Source organism: Festucalex cinctus, chromosome 6 (genome assembly GCF_051991245.1).
Source record: "Festucalex cinctus isolate MCC-2025b chromosome 6, RoL_Fcin_1.0, whole genome shotgun sequence".
NCBI lineage: Eukaryota > Metazoa > Chordata > Actinopteri > Syngnathiformes > Syngnathidae > Festucalex > Festucalex cinctus.
Window position 1 is genome coordinate 26,811,959 of NC_135416.1, and position 21,591 is coordinate 26,833,549.

General features: G+C 36.5%; 1 protein-coding gene across 5 annotated transcripts in view; it reads right to left on the reverse strand.

The window, feature by feature from the left end:
* LOC144020088 (axin-2-like) overlaps positions 1 to 21,591 on the reverse strand; it is a 371,050-nt gene that overhangs the window by 106,899 nt on the left and 242,560 nt on the right. The window contains exon 2 of one of the 5 annotated variants that reach the window (XM_077523141.1): positions 2,222 to 2,305. The exons of 3 other annotated variants lie outside the window; for them this stretch is intronic. The gene's annotated coding sequence lies outside the window, so the exon portion shown is untranslated. Of the gene's footprint in view, positions 1 to 2,221; positions 4,779 to 21,591 lie in introns of those variants that run through there. One more of the 5 variants, XM_077523140.1, reaches the window with a different exon arrangement.

A 21,591-nucleotide genomic window follows, 5' to 3' on the forward strand; every position in this document is an offset into this window, starting at 1 on the left:
ACTTTCATGGTGTAAATTTTCATTCATTAAATCGTTTGTGTACGTTTGTGTCGTCTTGCTGTATATCGAAGTCTTGAGCTATCTTAGCTTGCTAGCTGCTAACAAACAGACCACACGTCGTTTACTACACATTCCTCAGCAGAAATCAAGCCCGAGTTAGTGTTTTTTTTTTAATTGTAATAATCATGTTTAAATCGTTAACTTTTTGTTCAAAATGACTTGAATACTTAAGCAAAAAAAAAAGATGATTGTTTCACTAAAGATAATATGGCTCATTCATCACGTCTGCCTCGAATTTACAATCAAAGGTTAATCTTATGACAGCTGTATATGAAAAAGAGAAAAACTACCTGATATAAAATTATCTGAGCGTATCCTCGTACTTTTTGTGGGTGCAAAACAGTTGTGTCGTAGTTTTGCTCACAGTCGCGCTAGCCATCGTGCTCCTCTTTCACTCCTCACTGTCTTCCATCTGGTTTAGAATTGCTGCCGGCATCCGAAAGAATGATCTCATCTCTGTTTGAGCTATTAGAGTATCCGTCGGCAGCGCACAAGTTCACCATAACATTGGTAGCTGATTTATCAACTGTTTGACCTATTTTCTAGGTCACACTGATTGTTTTCTAATTCACTCACATTGACGCCATGACCATCACCGCTAGGGGCACACTTTAACGTGACGTCACACTGGAAGGGTCTATAGCAGGAGTGTCCAAACTTTTTCATTTCAGGGCCACATATAGAAAATCAGAAGGACGCAAGGGCCGCATAATGTTATGAAGAGAAATTGTGTTTAGTCCTAAATATTGTACAAATAATTTATTTGTTCTTTTGCATATTAAAAAAAAATGCTACAGTATATAAACCAATTTATTTGTAATATGGCAGTAGGGTTGAAAAACACTATGGGCGCAACGTCATCTGTAGGTGGTTTTCTATTGGCTGCTGCTAGATGACGTCACTTTTGTGTGACATACTTTCAAACGTCATTATTCCGGTTTATATCAAAATAAATCTACTAAAAATCACATTTTAAATCATCCCCAAAGGCTCATGCATTAAATTAATTACCCAAGACTGAAACGAAGGACGTTTGCTGCAATTATAGTTCTTTTGCGCTTTTTAAAAAGCATTTTCTTTTTTATTTTATTTTGGTAACAATATTGTTTTTTTGAGTTTTATTTTTTTCATTAGTTTTAGTTAACTAAAATAACCTTTATTGGCACCAGTTTTTCGATACCCTCCCTTCTTACTTTGACCCTCTCCAAAATTTTTGTTTTGTTTATTTCATTTGAACTGAGTCAAAGTTGTATATTTTCCAGCGTGGCATCATCTTACCGCCACACTGTGCACTGTGTTGACTTCACGAATGTACTGTGTGAACATACGTTCTCCTAGGAATACTACAGCAGACCTAAAAAGGCTATGTAATGATGTGCCTATTTGAGTAAAAGACTTTTCTACTAGGAAACTGTCTTCGCATGCGCGAACACACAACGCTACGAGGACGGGCTGGTGAAAGCACAGTCGGGGTGTGCTTTTAGGAGGATAATTTTGCAGCATTTTAGCCTGCAGGCTAGTAATGAGTCATTTTTACTTGACCTGTGAAAAATTTAAAATTTTTTAAAAAATATCACAATATTGTAAAAAAAAAAAAAAAAAAAAAAAAAGCTCATACTGAAAAAAAAACTATTGTGCTTTTGTACATAACAGCAATGCATATAAACCACATACAATCTCTAATAATAAGATTGAGGCACTTATTTGTTAATGCAAGCACACTTCATCTGACATTTAGCATAGATTTTAACCATAGAAGGCCAAAACATCCCTAATGAAAATTAAATTGCACTAATAAACTAGCCACTAGAGGGTACTAGAACTGTACAAATGAAAATCGACCTGACTTTTTTTTTAACAGATGTGTTCCTTTTAAATATTGTCAACATGTTGCCCTTATCATTGCATCCCTACATGTCACTGGAGCTCATCATACATCAGCTGTGTTGGAGAAGGGAAACATCCAAAACCTGCAGGACTCGGCCCTCGAGGACCGAGTTTGCCCAATAATTTGTGGTTTTATGAAATGGTCACAGTGTAAAATTGCTTTGTAGTGTTACTAAAAACAAAAAAACAAAAACAAAAACAAAAACAAACAAACAAAAAAACACTACATGTGACATACATAATTATCGAGTTTCAGCCAAAAATTTCTACCCACCAACACATTAGAATTGGATCGCATGTCACTCTCTCTCCAATGCAGTCATCCGCTGGCTATCGCTTCACCTCCACCTCTGCTTTTCTGATTATTGTGAAGGGGGAGGAGAACATTAAAGAGACAATCAAACACAGGCATCAGAGTTGTCGCTGGTGCCCGCAGAATGCAAAATGTTATCAGAAATGCGGCTGAACCTGAGCACTGTCCTTCCCACAGGCAAAGTTATTCTTTCAAGTCACTTTGGCTTTGAGTCACATACAACAAAAAGAATGCCAGCCTCAACATCTTCACGGTTATGTGTTTCAATATTCGGACTAGACAGATTAGTTGGAAATATATACAACAGTACACGAAAAAAACAAATAATAATAATAATAATAATAAAAAAATCCTTTCTACATAAAATACAATTTAAACATCCATCCATCCATTTTCTTGACCGCTTATTCCTCACAAGGGTCGCGGGGGGCTGTTGGCGCCTATCTCAGCTGGCTCTGGGCAGTAGGCGGGGGACACCCTGGACTGGTTGCCAACCAATCTCAGGGCAACAATTTAAACAACATTTTTTAAATATAACAGAAAAAAAAGCCTTCAAAACTGAACACAGTGGCGCTATTGTCACAATAACAGAGAGTGTAGTGACACGATCCAGAAGCCGTCTCTGTCGGTACAGATGAAAGGCCCCCACTAAGTCTAATGACTTTATCCGCCCAAGCAGCCTCTCTGCTGTGGTTTGACTCTCAGATGTTAGGTGCTGAGATGTCACACCACTAATTCCGAATTGCAATCAGCGCCCTTGTTTGGCCTGGTCCAGTTTCAGCAATGCTTTTCCCAAAACATCAAATGAAGAAGTGGAAAGGGATTTGCTTGGTCCTCTTTCATGTGGGAAATTCATGTGACATGGGGAAAAAATGGTGTCATTCTTCCCATGTGTTTACATTTTGCATAAAATATAAATACGAAAGAAAAAAAAAAGGTTTTTAAAAACATGAATGGTTAACCTTAAAGGCCCAGTATGCCGGTTTCACTCAGGAAAATGCACTTTTTAAATACAGGATGTACACACTTTAACTTTCTCTCAGTCTACACATCTGGGTTTATGTTAATCTTTGGTGGTGATTTTGTCCTAAACCCCCAGCCTGTTTCGTTTCGTTTCGTTTATTAAGACCCCCATTAGCTCCTGACATCTCAGGAGCTAATCTTCCTGGGGTCTTTCCACGTTCATTACAATCATTTCTAATAAACATATACACACCTACTCTCACATACATACACTAAACAACAAAAATAAACATAAAAATAAAAATAAATGAAAGATCAATGCAGTCAAATAACATTAAATACATAATGGTAATACAGTCAAACTAAATAGATATTAGGGGTGGGAATCTCTGACATGAGGCCGATTCGATATGTATCTCGATACACAGGTTGCGATTCGATTGAAAAACCATTATCTTTCAGAACAGAACGGTTCGATACGGTTCGATTAAGTTTGGGAACAATACAATTTTCGATTCGATACGATTAATTTCAATATTCAAAACTTATAGTGACATTTGTTGTTTGTAAACATTAATCTTAAAACACCACAAATTTTTACAGTATCTACAAATGTGTTAAAAAAGAACAACAACAATGTCTTCTATATTTTTATATATTGAATCAATTATTTAAATGGACCGGAACAAAGGGCTGGGCGATATGACTGAAAAATGTATCAGTTTAAATATTTATTAGTCGTTATTGACAGTTATAATTGTTTTTTGTTTTGTTTTTTAAATTCAAAATCAGGATCAGGAAAACAAAAGGCTGATAATTCAATTTGAAAGATAAATATTTAACCTTTAAAAAGACACCAACACAATTAAACAGAATATGTCCACATTGTGAAGTATTTCAGAAACATAAATTTAAGACATGAAATAAACCTACCGTCCAGCCAAAAGAAATATGAAGCCACCTTATGGAACAATAAATCTATCAAACACATTTTAACCACTTAATATATCCAAAAATATTTCCAAAAGTGCCCTAACCTTTTTATCAACAATTTTTGTTTTTAACAATTTTTGTTTTTCTTTGCCATCACATTCATTTTTGGTTAATGTATGACATCTTTTTTGTTTTTTTAATCGTGACACGATGATGACCACGGAATCACCACTGTTTATGTTTTGTTTTTTGGGCTGTCGTTCATTTTGAGTTTGATGACGTAATCACGGGCACGTCTCAGTTCTCCTTTCTGCTGCTCATGCTAGTTGTATACGTTGACAGGGAGCCACAAACTGAGAAATGAGATACTTGCAGTGTGCTTTTAGCTTAGCTGGTGTGTTGGCTGTGGGACATACCTGTGTCGTTTGAATCCATGTATTGGATCGTCACGGGAGTTATTCTTTTTGGCTCGCGCGCAGTACCAACGCCGGCCCGGGACATACAAGTGCACCGAGAGGACTCGATAGCCATGGGAAATACCGAGATGTACGGCACCGGCTTCTGCTAACTGTCTCCACTGTTGCATGTTGTCACTCGTTGTGCGCGACTGCGCGCGTGCCATGTCGCGAGCACGGCGTTGACGGTAGGCGCCCCCCCCCCCAAAAAAAAAGGTGCGTAACGTCTTTGCATTATGTTTACAACATCCGGGGAATGAAGCGTCTCTGAGCGCTACTTTGCTAGCTCTCTGTAAACACGGAAGTAGCTTGAATAGTGACGCGACTGAAACGTAAACAAAACAAGTAGAGCACGGCGCAAAACTCTTGCTATTGTTATGAAAACCATAAAGGCCTCAGTATGCTTCTGCGACGGGCTCGCACGGGGGGGTTACGGCGTTGCTCCGCTCATGCGTTTGCCTTCCGACTTGTGCGCAATACACATCACAATACACATCGGTGTCTGCTGGAGTTTCACACCAAGTCCCGCTGTCGCTATGGCTGGGCCGCCACAGAGTGGCGATTCCTCTGCATTTTATGACGGATTCAGGAAGTTCAATTTAATTCAGAAACACGAAACAAAGCCGGGGGGAGAGTAAGTTCATCACCGTGGCAATTAATTATTGCCAATTTGCACCGGTGTCGGCCGTAAACTCGCCAAAACACAACAGCCGTGCACTTAGCGAACACATTTTTTTTTTTGTTATTGTTGTTTTCCGCCTCTCGTCCCAGGCACATATCCACATGCACAGCCGTGGTCTCCGAGCAGGGAAGTCGATTTGCGCCGCCAGTTGCCTTCACGGAAACTATCTGGGCGGGAGGCGGGGAGAGAGAGAGAGAAAAAAAAGAAAAAACGCCATCGAACGGACCAATCAGAAGCGAGCTACGCCCCGCCATCTACGGCGTCCAAGGATTGGCGACGTGTGCACGTCAGCCGGCCACGAGTGACGCGGCACTTAAAATTCATGAGCGCCGTAGATCATGTGATCGACGGCGCTCATCGACGCGAGAGCAAACGTGGAGGCATAAATTAGGCTTAAAGCCTCACTCGCAACCGATTCACAGCAACGCGATATCCGGTCCACAGCTTTACAAGCAATGTATCTAAGGATTCCCGGAGGATTTTGTATCGGTTGACAAGTCTGCTACTGATACAGTCGTTTACTGCGGTGAAGTTAGTTTTAGGTTGGATATTCGATATTTGACAGACATTCGCGTCGGGGAAAGCCGCTTCCAGGAAGCCGCCTCTACGGTGCGGGAAAGCCGCCTCGACACGCTCGGCTCCGGGCCGACTCTACGCTCCGGGAGCTGTCGTGTGGAAAGCCGTCTAGACGAGGATACGCTCCGGGTTACGCCTTTTCTTTTTACGCAGTCAACCTGTTCGCCCTTTTCTAAGATTTACGGTAGACTGCGCGAAGGGGCGCTGGCACGGAGAACTACATCCGCTAGCATGGAGTACGACATCCTGTTTTCAAAATGAAAGATCAGTTTCCAAAAATAAAATAGAATTCAACACAGTTTAAAATGTTTTTTTGGGTTGTTTTTTTTTACTATTAATATTGTTATTATTATTTTTATTATTAACAGTTTAAAAAGGCTTCATTATTATTATTTTTTTATTATTAACAGTTTAAAAGATGCTTCACTATAACAGCACCAATTCACATTTCACTGGGAATGCACTCTTGTGGGGTGATATTGGGAAATAATATTGATATGTACAATATTAAGTTAATTTAAAACGAAGGAAAGGTTGAAATTGAGAAAAAAGAAAGAGGTTTGTGTCAGACAGACATGTGGCATGACCTAGAAGCTAATAAGCTAAACTGCTAATATTTACAGAAAAAAATAAAAATGAAAAATCAAGAGGTGTGCATCATCTATCAGACATGCCACTATGATGCAGCAATGATTTGGGGTCAATAGGTCACATGACCTGGAAGCTATTGAGCTCAGATGCTCATTTTTGCATATAAAAATTCATAGACAAAATTGAAAGACGTAAAATCGAAAAACAAGAGGCGTATCTTATGCGGCAGGCCCGGCACTACTATCCCACACTGATTTTGAGTCCACAGGTCACATGACCTAGAAGCTATTGAGCTCGGATGCTATTTTTTACATTAAAAAATTAATAGAAAAAATTGAAAGATGTAAAATCGAAAAACAAGAGGCGTATCTAATGCGGCAGGCCCGGCACTACTATCCCACACTGATTTTGAGTCCACAGGTCACATGACCTAGAAGCTATTGAGCTTGGATGCTATTTTTTACATCAAAAAAATTTATAGAAAAAATTGAAAGATGTAAAATCGAAAAACAAGAGGCGTATCTTATGCGGGAGGCCCGGTACTACTATCCCACACTGATTTTGAGAAAATTGATTACATGACCTGGAAGCTATTGAGCTCAGATGCTAATTTTTACATTAAAAAATGAATAGAAAAAATCGAAAGATGTAAAATCGAAAAACAAGAGGCGTATCTCATGCGGGAGGCCTGGCACTACTATCCCACACTGATTTTGAGAAAATTGGTCACATGACCTGGAAGCTATTGAGCTGAAATGCTCATTTTTGCATATAAAAATACATAGAAAAAATTGAAAGATGTAAAATCGAAAAACAAGAGGCGTATCTCATGCGGCTGGCCTGGCACTACTATCCCACTCTAATTTTGAGTCCACAGGTCACATGACCTAGAAGCTATTGAGCTCGGATGCTATTTTTTACACAAAAAAATTTATAGAAAAAATTGAAAGATGTAAAATCAAAAAACAAGAGGCATATCTCATGTGGCAGGCCCGGCACTACTTTCCCACACTGATTTTGAGAAAATTGGTCACATGACCTGGAAGCTATTGAGCTCAGATGCTAATTTTGACACAAAAAAATTCATAGAAAAAATTGAAAGATGTAAAATCGAAAAACAAGAGGTGTATCTCATGCGGCAGGCCCGGCACTACTATCCCACACTGATTTTGAGTCCACAGGTCACATGACCTAGAAGCTATTGAGCTCGGATGCTATTTTTTACATTAAAAAATTTATAGAAAAAATTTAAAGATGTAAAATCGAAAAACAAGAGGCGTATCTCATGCGGCAGGCCTGGCAATACTATCCCACACTGATTTTGAGAAAATTGGTCACATGACCTGGAAGCTATTGAGCTCGGTTGCTAATTTTTACACATAAAAATTCATAGAAAAAATTGTAAGACGTAAAATCGAAAAACAAGAGGCGTATCTCATGCGGCAGGCCCGGCACTACTATCCCACACTGATTTTGAGAAAATTGGTCACATGACCTGGAAGCTGTTTAGCTCGGTTGCTATTTTTTACATCAAAAAATTCATAGAAAAAATTGAAAGATGTAAAATCGAAAAACAAGAGGCGTATCTCATGCGGCAGGCCTGGCACTACTATCCCACACTGATTTTGAGTCCACAGGTCACATGACCAAGAAGCTTTGCGCTCGGATGCTATTTTTTACATTAAAAAATTTATAGAAAAAATTGAAAGATGTAAAATCCAAAAACAAGAGGCGTATCTCATACGGGAGGCCCAGCCATACTATCCCAAACTGATTTTGAGAAAATTGGTCACATGACCTGGAAGCTATTGAGCTCAGATGCTAATTTTTACATCTAAAAATTCATAGAAAAAATTGAAAGACGTAAAATTGAAAAACAAGAGGCGTATCTCATGCGGCAGGCCCGGCACTACTATCCCACACTGATTTTGAGTCCACAGGTCACATGACCTAGAAGCTATTGAGCTCGGATGCTAATTTTCACATTAAAAAATGAATAGAAAAAATTGGAAGATGTAAAATCGAAAAACAAGAGGCGTATCTCATGCAGCAGGCCCGGCACTTCTATCCCACACTGATTTTGAGAAAATTGGTCACATGACCTGGAAGCTATTGAGCTGAAATGCTCATTTTTTACATTAAAAAATTCATAGAAAAATTTGAAAGACGTAAAATCGAAAAACGTTCGGTTAGTGGCACTATGGAAGCAGAATTTCTTTGAAATTGGCATAATAGAGCTTTACATGTGGATTTTCTTTTTTGCCAGGTGTGCTGAGTGTGTCAAGCTCAATGGGTTTTTGTGAATGTCAACCTCTGAAAAAATCAGCATCCTTTTTTATTTTTAGACAATGAGTTGTCCTGATTGGTATGTTTCGTAAAAGTATATATACACATATTTCGCTCGTACTCATTGCACAATGTTGCTTTTATTGTCCAGTGAGGCTATCAAAAACAAATAAAACAAAATAAAAAAGTACATATGTTTGGATAAGTCTAACGCCAATTAACATTTTGAGTGGTGGAATGTAAAAGAATGACTTAATTATCACATTTACAATTGGTTTACAAATTTTGTACAAAATAAAATGTGGGATATTTGGGGGGGGGTTTCCCGCAAGGGCTCGGTGGCACTGTATTTATAACTGAATGTTGTCATAGAGATACCTTCAGGCCTTGACTATAAACATACATGTCAAGTTTGGGATTTTTTGGACCATGTACCGGGGAGTTATTAAGCATTTCCTTTTTCATTGCAAAACACAAAAATTGATGCCCCTCCCTCATCATATAGTATTTCGAAAAGTCAAGGTTTTTTCCCCTGTCGTTGGCTCAGGTCTTGACATGGTCCAGGACAAGTCTGAAGTCAGTCGGATGAAACGTGTGGGAGAAGTGGGCAAAAGTCTGCCCCCTGTAAATGTCCAAAAATTGTCAAAAACGGGACATTCAAAAATTCGTAGCTCACTTCCTGTTCATTTTAGCATATGGGTCTAAGAGACGTTTTTGTAGGTCTTGGGCTTCTCATACACCGAAAAATTTAAGTATATCTTGCTTAAATGTACAACCGAGGCTGCTTCTTTAAAGTTTTCTAGGGGGCGCTACTGAATCATTTTTGTATAAATAGCACAATCCACGATAAAATATTTCTCATTTTGCCAGGTCAGATGTGTGTGCCAAGTTTCATGTGTTTCTGTTCCAGTTTAGGCCCTCAAAATTGGCATTGTTTTCTTGGCAAACAGCGCTTAGCCACGCCCACAGCGATTCGCGAAAACTCACAAACTTGGTGTTGTGACATCAGGAAGGGCAAAACCCTCATCTGAGTAAATATGAGGTAGGTCCAGCTAACGTGCAGAAAAACGTTGAAGAAAAATTGTAAGAAAAAAAATTGCCAGTCGGTGGCGCTATCAGAAAGATGAACTCTAAGTTTGTAGATATTTTAAGGGCTGGACTCTCATATGTGTGAAATTTTGAGAAGATAGGATCATCTGGGTCAAATTAAAGCAGCTTTTGTTGTCACAAAAAATTATCTGACTTTGCGGCATCGTAGTGGCCACGGCCTTTGACAAAAAGTTGCAATATTCGGTGTGGGGTATGATCAACATCTTAAGGCTTTTCTGACTAATTTTCAACTGGATTCCTTTAACGAGATTGGCACAGTAGCTAAAAACTAAGTATTACATTTATTGTCACCACTAGGTGGCGCTATATGTATAACTGAATTTTATCATATATATGTTTTCAGGCCGTGACTATTAAGTTTCTTGAGAAGTTTGAGATTTTTTGGAGCTTGAACATGGGAGTTATTAAGCATTTGCTCGTTCTGGACAAATGAAATTTTAAAGGCAATTTTTGATGCCCCGCCCCCGTCATTTAGTTTTACGAAAAGTCAAAATGTTTTGCCCAGTTGTTGTCTCAGGTCTTGCGATATGTATGTGTATATATATATATATATATATATATATATATGTACATATAAAAATCGATTTGGCGATATATCGTGATACTACATCGCGCGATTCTCGAATCGATTCAATAAAAAAAATCATTTTTTTTAATTTTTTTTTAATTTTTTATTTTTTTTTAAGAGCTCAGAATTGTTCATTCGGTAGTCTTACCGATTCAACGTCTTATCATCATTGCCTTTTTTTTTTTTTTTTTTTTTTTTGTGTGAATCGATTTTTAAACTTATTAAAAATATTCAACAAAACGTCTGACTTCGGGTTAGGATTCACACCTTGAGCATGGAAGAATGTTATATGAACGGAACATTAAGCCTTAATATTTTATTTTAATGCTGTTCAAACATGAAACAGATTACAACCTCTATAAGACTGAAATTTCAGATAAATAAATAATACATTTTCATATAAATCTTACACTCTACAAGCTTACTGATTAGTATTTTCTAAATTTGAATGAAAAAAAATCGCAACAATCGACTTATAAATTCGTATCGGGATTAATCGGTATCGAATCGAATCGTGACCTGTGAATCGTGATACGAATCGAATCGTCAGGTACTAGGCAATTCACACCCCTAATATATATATATATATATATATATATATATATATATATATATATATATATATATATATATATATATATCGGTCTGTTTTATTAATCTGACGGCCGATATGAGCGATCCATTTAAAACTCCGTCTTTTCGCTTCGAATGCAGCCCAGAGCGTCTCTGTCTGTTATGGAGTCCAACTCCAGCAATGTAACGCCCATAGCAGCATTTGATTGGTTAGCCGTGCAAGAGCCAGAACCAATCAGTAGTGTATGCCTGTATCACAGTAGCCGGTCACACACGCACCCACGGACACAACGCGAGAGACACATGCTTCGAAGGTAAGTTAAAAGAGAAGAGACTCCGCCGATCGTTTCACCATGATAAGCTAAACACATTGAATTATGTTGTGTATTAAATGCACTATATGAATGGAGCTGCATTCCCTTGCATTGAATCCCCGCTAGCTAACAGTGGTGTGTTCAGCTTAGCATGTAGGCTAACACCCAGTAGCTAATTCGCTACTTGAACTACTCGGGGAGGGAATCACACACATTTTCACTTAATTAAGTAAATAATGTTTGTTAGAAAGGTTCCAAATATTAACAGTTGTCATTATTATATTGTCTAGTTCCATGTTAAGAGTAGAGTAACGTCATTATATTTACCTCTCGTGACGCACACATTGCATTCTGGGTCACGTCCACTACTTGTTGCATAGCGGCTATTATGCAGTGAGATGCCACAGTGACACTAAATAGCGTTTAGTTACTTTATATTGTGTTTATTTGTCGCACTGGTTTGCCATTGTGTGCCTTAAGCTTCGACGTCGATTTGATTGACAGCTCGTTGTGCACCTCGTTAAAGTCCGCTCAGTAACAAATTAAGTGTCTCAAACACCGTTTAACTACACGAACGTGTTCTCTTCCGTATGTTAGGCATTAGTAGAGAAGTGCACTAAAGTATAGTGTGCTTATTTGCTCGTTTTGTCTCTCTTTTCACGTCATGTCTGCCGTCACTTGGGACATTATCCTCTCAATGGATGCCACTAATATGTAACATCTACGGCCGTACACGGCTGCAATTAATGTTCAGTGATGTAATTTCGTTACGTGCATCATACTTTGAATAATGAGCTCATGTTTGGTGTGTTGTATAACTTTCTCGTGTGTTAGTAACTATTCATTGTGGACAGCTAAGATAGTGCTTGTTAATGTGAATTAGCAATGTTGCAGCCCAGTTATTATTTAGACAAGTACATCTGTGCCATTAAGTGATACAGTACAGTACAGTAGTGAGAGAATAGTGTGCCCATATACACACACGTGTCTATAAGTGTAAAACACATTAAACAGCAGAAACTGGCAGCGGTCCACCGCAACAATGTCTGTTTAACCAAGTTATTCTTACTATTATTATAACCAAGTTATTTTACTCTACCTTTTTCTGCGTTGATTGGGGCATCCTAAGTGGCAGTAAACTACATGATGAAGTGTCTTTTGACAGTTCTCTTGTAGAGAGGAGTAGCATGATATTGCTGTTCTCGATTTAAGATCCTCAGCTTATCAAAACTGTCTATATGGTAACAATAACAATAATTATAATAAGGTCTACAAGAACTGTATGGTGTTCAGGGATGAATAGTTTTTCTCATGGAATTTTTTTTAATTTTTTTTGCTGTAGTAATAAGTAATGCCACAGCTGATGCACATTTTGAATGACAGGGTTCCTCCTATTACTTCAAAATATAAAAATATAACATTTATAGAATAAAACTACAAGTATCCCAAATGCTATAAAAGGTAATGTCACATTGGCCCCCACATTTAACTCCCCCCGCCACCAACGTCTTATTGCAGATAGAAGGATGTAAAATGAAAAGTCCAGTGTGAGAATCCATTGTAAAGAACGGTTAGGGTTTGCATTATTCAAAAATTTGGTGCCAACATTTTAACTTTTACTGCAAATGAATATCGGCTTCAAATATCGGTTATCTGCCTCCTTGGCTACCGATAATCGGAATCGGTATCGGCCCTGAAAAAAGCATATCGGTCTATCTCTAATATATATACACATACATATATATATATGTATATATATATATATATATATATATATATATATATATATATATATATATATATATATATATATATATATATATATATATATATATATATATATATATATACACATACATATATATATATATATATATATATATATATATACATACATATATATATATATACATATATATATATATATATATATATATATATATACATATATATATATATATATATACACACATACATATATATATATATATATATATATATATATATATATATATATATATATATATATATACATACACGTGTATATATATATATATATATATATATATATATACATATATATATATATATATATATATATATATATACATATATATATATATACACGTGTATATATATATATATATATATATATATATATATACATATATATATATATACACAATATACACATACATATATATATATATATACACATACATATATATATACACACATACATATATATATATACACATACATATATATATATATATATATATATATATATATATATGTATATGTATATATATGTATATGTGTATATATATGTATATGTATATATATGTATATGTGTATATATATATTCATATATTTATATATATATATGTATATATATATATGTATATATATATATGTATATGTATGTATATGTATAAAATCAGTGTGGGATAGTATTGCCAGGCCTGCCGCATGAGATACGCCTCTTGTTTTTCGATTTTACATCTTTCAATTTTTTCTATGAATTTTTTTGTGTAAAAATTAGCAACCGAGCTCAATAGCTTCCAGGTCATGTGACCAATTTTCTCAAAATCAGTGTGGGATAGTAGTGCCAGGCCTGCCGCATGAGATACGCCTCTTGTTTTTCGATTTTACATCTTTCAATTTTTTCTAGGAATTTTTTTGTGTAAAAATTAGCATCCGAGCTCAATAGCTTCCAGGTCATGTGACCAATTTTCTCAAAATCAGTGTGGGATAGAATGGCTGGGCCTCCCGTATGAGATACGCCTCTTGTTTTTCGATTTTACATCTTTCAATTTTTTCTATGAATTTTTATATGTAAAAAATAGCATCCAAGCTCAATAGCTTCTAGGTTATGTGACCTGTGAACTCAAAATCAGTGTGGGATAGTAGTGCCAGGCCTGCCGCATGAGATACGCCTCTTGTTTTTCGATTTTACGTCTTTCAATTTTTTCTATGAATTTTTATATGCAAAAATGAGCATCTGAGCTCAATAGCTTCCAGGTCATGTGACCAATTTTCTCAAAATCAGTGTGGGATAGTAGTGCCGGTTCTCCGGCATGAGATACGCCTCTTGTTTTTCGATTTTACGTCTTTCAATTTTTTTAAATTAATTTTTTAATGTAAAAATTAGTGTCTGAGCTCAATAGCTTCTAGGTCATGTGACCTGTGGACTCAAAATCAGTGTGGGATAGTAGTGCCAGGCCTGCCGCATGAGATACGCCTCTTGTTTTTCGATTTTACGTCTTTCAATTTTTTCTATGAATTTTTATATGCAAAAATGAGCATCTGAGCTCAATAGCTTCCAGGTCATGTGACCAATTTTCTCAAAATCAGTGTGGGATAGTAGTGCCGGTTCTCCGGCATGAGATACGCCTCTTGTTTTTCGATTTTACGTCTTTCAATTTTTTTAAATTAATTTTTTAATGTAAAAATTAGTGTCTGAGCTCAATAGCTTCTAGGTCATGTGACCTGTGGACTCAAAATCAGTGTGGGATAGTAGTGCTGGGCCTGCCGCATGAGATACGCCTCTTGTTTTTCGATTTGACATCTTTCATTTTTTTCTATGAATTTTTATATTTCAGAATTAGCATCTTAGCTCAGTAGCTTCCAGGTCATGTGACATATTGACCTCAAATCATTACTGCGTCATAGTGGTATATCTGATAGATGATGCATACCTCTTGTTTTTTCATTTTACACCTCCACTTATTTTTAATTTTTTTTTTTCTCAAAAATATTAGCAGTTTAGCTTAATAGCTTCCAGGTAATGCGACCTATTGACTCCAAATTAGTACTGGCTCATAGTTGCATGTCTGCGTGATGACATATACCTCTTTTTTTTCTCAATTTCAACATTTTCTTCATTTTAAATTAACTTCATATTGTACATATGAATGTTATTTCTCAATATCACCCCACCAGAGTGCATTCCCAGTGAAACGTCTTTTAAACTTACAATAATAATAATAATAATAATAATAGTGAGAAAAAACATATTTTAATCTTGAAAAGTGATCCTTTATTTTGAAAACAGTATGTGAAAAGTGATACTTTATTTTGAAAACAGGATGTCGTACTCCGTGCCAGCGTCCTTTCGCGCACACTACCGTAAATCCTCGAAAAGGGCGAACAGATTAAATGAAGTGCGGCTGGCTTGACTGCGTAAAAAGAAAAGGCGGCTAGTTTCAGTGCAGTAGCCCCCGGAGCGTATCCCCGAGACGCGGCGCTTTCCCCCGGAGGTGGCATCGCGAATATCTGTCGAATATCGAATATCCAACCTAAAACTAACTTCACCGCAGTCGGCCGTTTAGCTCCCCTTGACGACCGATGGTTCGGTCGAATCGTTTTTTTGTCCCACCCCTAATAAATATGCTCCAATTATTTTCAATTAACCAAAATATATAAATCCAACATTTTAACTTATTGTTCCAATGCTCAAAATTCTCATGTCATATCCATTATTGTGTAAACAAAAGAAGTTTCAACTTCTTTTTAAAACGTATCTTATTATTTTCTAATAACAAAAATCCAGGTAATGAATTCCATGCAACCATAGCTCGATAAAATACAGTTAGCTGCTTTTGATTTGTTCTACATTACGGCAGTACACACCTTGCTTCATTAACCTGACGTGTGCCATAACCATGATAATCTAAAAAAAAAAAAAGAGAGACTTTGCCATAAATAATTTCTGGCGTTTTTATTAAAACAATATTTCTCATAAACGTTATTAAAAAAATATCTCAATCTGCATTTAACTGTTAACCAAGCCAAGTTCTCATGCATTGTCATCACATTTGTTCGGTATGGGCAACCCAACACAATTCTTGCTGCTCTATTTTGAGCAACCTGCAACTTATGTAAATTACTTTCACAAGTGTTTGACCACACCACTGATGCATAATCCAAATATGAAAGTACCAAAGATTGAACTAACTGCTTGACCGACCACTGAGGAATACATTTTTTACAATATTTAATAGTGCCCATACTCCTTCCCATTTTCTGAAGTACAGAGTTGACTTGACTTGTCCATAATAAATTAGCATAAACTACTACAACCAATAACTTTGCTTCTTCCACTTGTTCATTTACGCCATTTTCCTGAATCAAATGTAACACAGGTTTCACTTTTAAATAATATTTTGAACCAACAACCATACATTTAGTTTTTCCAGTATTAATAAACAATTTGTTAGCTTTTATCCAATCTGTGACTGAAACAAATTCTTCATTTAAGATATTATTGAGTTGACCTATTGTTTGTTCAGCAGCATACAATGTAATATCATCTGCATATATCACCATGGTGGCATGCTTCAACACCAATGGAAAATCATTAATAAAGACAGAAAACAAAAGAGGTCCCAAGCAACTTCCCTGGGGCACTCCACAATCCATTTGTTCAAGTTCAGAGTAACTCCCATTAAAATAAACCTTAGAATCTCTATTATTAATATAACTTTCTAACCACTTTAACGCAGATAACTCAAATCCATAACAATTTAACTTATTCAATAAAATATTGTGATCCAGAACATCAAAAGCTGCACTCAAATCTAAAAATATTGTGCCAACTAATGTCTTATTATCTATCTCTTCTAACCAATAATCAGTGATTTGAGTAAGTGTAGTAGTTGTGGAGTGACCCATTTTATATGCATGTTGATAAATTGTATTTAATCCATTTTCAGAAAAATATTTCTGTATCTGATCATATACAACTTTTTCCATAACTTTACTTAAAGCAGGTAACAAACTTATTGGTCTACTATTTTGCCCAGAAAATGGTTCTTTATTATTTTTAATCAGAGGAATAATTTTCGCTGTTTTCAACTGTGATGGAAAAATGGACTTTTTAAAACTAATGTTAATTATGTAAGAAACAGGTAAAGAAATCAAATCTGCCACTAACTTCAACAATTTAATTTCAATATTGTCTACACCACAGGGCTTATCTTTGCTTAACTGAAATGTATTTTTAACATAATCTTCTGTTATTTCAGAAAATTTAAAAACAGTCTTCATAATGTCATTTCTTATTAACCTATATGAGATATTTTCATCTTGCCTCAGTACCATGGCATTTTGGAGTTTCTAATTTTATAAAAAAAAAAAAAAAAACTGTTTCAAATAATTAGCAATTTCCTCTGGTTTAGTAAAATAAGTTCCATCTCCCTCCAAAAAAGTAGGCGTTGACTTAGAATTTCTACCCGTAAGTTAATTTAATACGAGGGCTGTCAAAGTTAAAGCGTTAATAGATTAATTAATCACAGAAAATTGTCGCATTAATCACAAATTAATCGCACTATTTTTGTCTAACCGCACTTGAGCCTTGAACGTAACCGCGGATGGTTACATTGAAGGCATTTTCTACGCCTGTTGTTCCAAAATGAGCGGGGTGACTCCAGTTGGTGTGCTCGGTGGTAAACTTCGCTTTAAAAAAACACTCCGACGGGACTTTAGATAAAACAAAAGTAATTGGGCGTTTAAAACTCATTCATTGCCAGTCATTATAGAAAATTTTTTACATTTCCAATACTCACGTGATATTACATTCAATAATTATATATAAACCGAATCTACCAAATAACAGAATAGACTCCCTACTTTTTGTCCCGTCCCGTTCTTTTATAATTGACAGCAGAAAAATGTAGGTTTGCCAAAATACAGCCATTTCTCCCATGGACTCTGAAACTGTGTTTATTTCCTATAAAATGGGGGCAATGATGTCATCTACCGGTGGTTGGGCATCAGTAAAGTTGTTTCCAAGTTTGATATTTACAGTGGAGCATGCTCAGATTCGCCCCCATTTAGCACCGCTCTAAAAAATACAATTGACAAGTATACTTGTCAAAGGCAGTGACTGAGTTAATTAACTCATAATTAATAATTTAATTTAATGAGTTAATTAATTAATAATTTCTGAATTTCAGCCAATTGAGATGATGCTGTTACGTTTTGAGCAATACACGCATGCATGCAATTGCGGACATGCATTTAATTAATCAATGTTTGCAAATGACATTCAGATAATAAAATGCGTTAATGTCAAAATATTACGGTATTTTGTATTTATTTTATATTATGCGAATACGAAAGTAATTTAGCTGATTAATCATAATTAATCAAAATTAAAAAGTGTGATTAATCAGATTAAAAATTTTAATCGTTTGACAGCACTATTTAATACACTCCATAATTGATCCTTTTTTTATAATATGAAGATATTTTATTTTTGTTTAATAATTTGGTTTCAAAATTTCGTAATTTACGATATTCATTCCACCGTATCATATCATTTGTTTTGATTGCTTCTAATTTAACTATATCCCTTTGTTTCATATACTCCTTCAGTTCTTGATCTAACCATGGAGCTGAGACATTTCTCACAGCCCGTTTTCTTATAGGGGCGTATTTATCCATCACCTTAGTTATCAAATTATTAAAAACCATTACAGCTTCACATGGATCTTGTTCTTGTGTTACCTCTGACCAATCTATGCTTCTCACTTCTGCTATAAAATTATCCTCATCAAAAATTTTAAAACTCCTCCTGCAAATAAAATACTGTCCTCGATTGGGTACCTTCGTTTACCTTGTTACTGCAATCAAATTATGGTAACTACAACCTACTGGAACAGAAATAGCCTTAGAACACAACTCCTCCACATTAGTAAAAATTAAATCAATAAGTGTTGCAGAGTATGTACCATCGGATCCTAAATTCACTCTTATACATTCATTAACAAGTTGTGACAAATTACAAGTATTAACAAATGACAATAGCTTATTTCTCAGTGCACAACTTTCAATTTTCCAATCAATATTTAGATCTCCTAAAAAATAAAACTCCATTCCGGTGTCACATACTCTGTCAAGCATTTCACAGATTTGGTCAAGGTACATTATAGTAGCATTTGGTGGTCTGTAACAACATCCAACAATAACAGACCTCACATGAGGTAACTTTAGTTGTAACCAAAGCACTTCAACTCCTGCAATATGAAGATCTGTCCCACTTTAACTGGGATATGATTTTGGATATAACAAGCAACACCTCCACCATATAAATTCCTATCTAGTCTATAAATATTGTAACCATCTATTTCTAAAACAGGGTTATTGATGGTTGAATCAAGGTGTGTTTCTGATATTGCAAATACTTGTTGCGTTTCTGTGTCCCCAGTGCTGTTTTCTTACTTGTGTTCTTTTGTTCTTGGTCTCCATGACTACCGTGGGGAGCTGAGCTGACACACCTGCTGCTGGTCAGCAATCAGCTGGCCATAAAAGCCGAGCACTCCCAACAGAAGCTGTTGGAGTATTCGCCTTACTAACTTGCTTGCTGCCAACGACGCTGATCTCTAGACTTGCTAAGTATTGCCCTGTTATTGCTTTGCTCTCGTCCTAGTTTTATTCTGCCTGTTTGTAGTGGTTTTAGCCCTATTGCGTGTTTTTTGTTATTAGCATTTTGCTCCAGATTTTCTTAGTTGTACTTTTTTCTTAGTTGTACGTTTTTCTCCATGGCTTGTTCCATGCGCTTTCTGTTTTACTGAACTCTTGTGTTTTACTTTGGTACTTTAGTATTCCTTGGATTTCTTGTCCTTGCGCCCTGTGTTATTATTAAAACCCTTTTGTTACCTTCTAAACACGATTTGTGGTCTGCTTTTTGGTATCCAACACACACACACAACCATAACACTTGTAAATTATAAAATTGTAGTATATCTTGAATATCACTTTATTTCTTAAACTACACACATTCAAATTAGCTATTTTAAAACACCCTTTCTGGAGCGAAATCTTTTCTTTAAGCATCAAAGTCGTATTCTATTAACACTCTTCTACATCGATCCTCCACAACATACAAAAAATAACAAACCACATCCATATACACTGAAACTTTTCGACATTGTAATGAAAAAAAATATATATATGAGCCATGCCTGCTCTTGGTGAATTCATCCTCTAATAAAGTATGTGGGCTTAATTCAATTAACCTAAATAAACAAAAACTCTTTCCTCAAAATAATGAAGTTGCTGATTTACTGTAAGTTCAATCATAGTCATCTCTTCATAATCCGTCCGACTGTCCATTTTCTCATTTATCAAGTTTTATCCACCATTTTGCCAGGCTCAATCACAGTTTTATAATACATCTCAGCCTCACTACATTCTGTGAATTTTTTTCTCACCTTTGAAAATTAGAATTAGTGTGGCTGGGTGAATGATACCATGCTTTACGTCAACACTTTTCAATTTTGCTCTAATGTCCCAAAAGCTGGCTCGTTTCTTGGCAACCTCCGTAGTCAAGTCCGGAAAGATCCTCAGCTTCATCCCACGAAGATAGAATTCTCGCTCCCTTTTCGCCAATCTTGTGAACTTCCGAAGACGCACAATCATTGCTCCTCCGTTCCCCTTCCCCCTTGATCCAATCCGGTGTGCTGCGTCCACTTCTGGTTCCGGCATTAGCTTGTCCACGAATAATTCCTTGAACAGAGAGTCCATGTAGTTGGTGGGATTTCCCTTTTCGATGCCATCTGGGACGCCAAAAACCCGCAAATTATATTTGCGGCTGTGCATTTCAAGTCGCTCAGCCTTTTCACTCAGTTGCACATTGGATTTACGCAGCGACTCGCACGTCGATTTCAACTTTGTGATCCGACTGTCCATTGGCGTCAAAGTTTCATCCACTTCGCCAAGCCTCCGTGTACACGCAGAAATATCTGTAGTGGCATTGAGTTTTTGCACCACCACATTGATCTCCTCTCTGATAATGGAGCGTATCAAGTTTGAAAGCTCCCTTAATTGTGTTGTCCGCCATGCCGCTCTTGTCCTGCGGTTGAAGCACTTCTCCCACGTCGTTGATTTTGTCTCGTTTGGAATGCACTCTCGGCTTCTTGAGAGGCATGACACGGCCAATAGTCTCTTATGTACTCTCAGCCAACTTTTTGGTCCACAACAATCACAGAAGCGCCACAATATTAAAAAATGTCAAGAGCTTGGCGTTCTCACCGCGTGCTCAGCTGCAGTGCCTGCACATGCTCAGTTAGTGACCTTCCTGGTGGAGAAGGTCACTAAGGCCTGTATTTTGCCATTTTGTGTTTTGTAAACAGCGGGATGTTTCTGTGGAAAGACGGTGTTTACACCCCTCCAGCCAATCGTCGAGCGGGGGGTGGTGTGACGCAAACGGGGCCGGGCGAACGGGGGTTTAGGAAAAAATTACCCCCACACGTTAAGATAAGCCCAGATAAGTA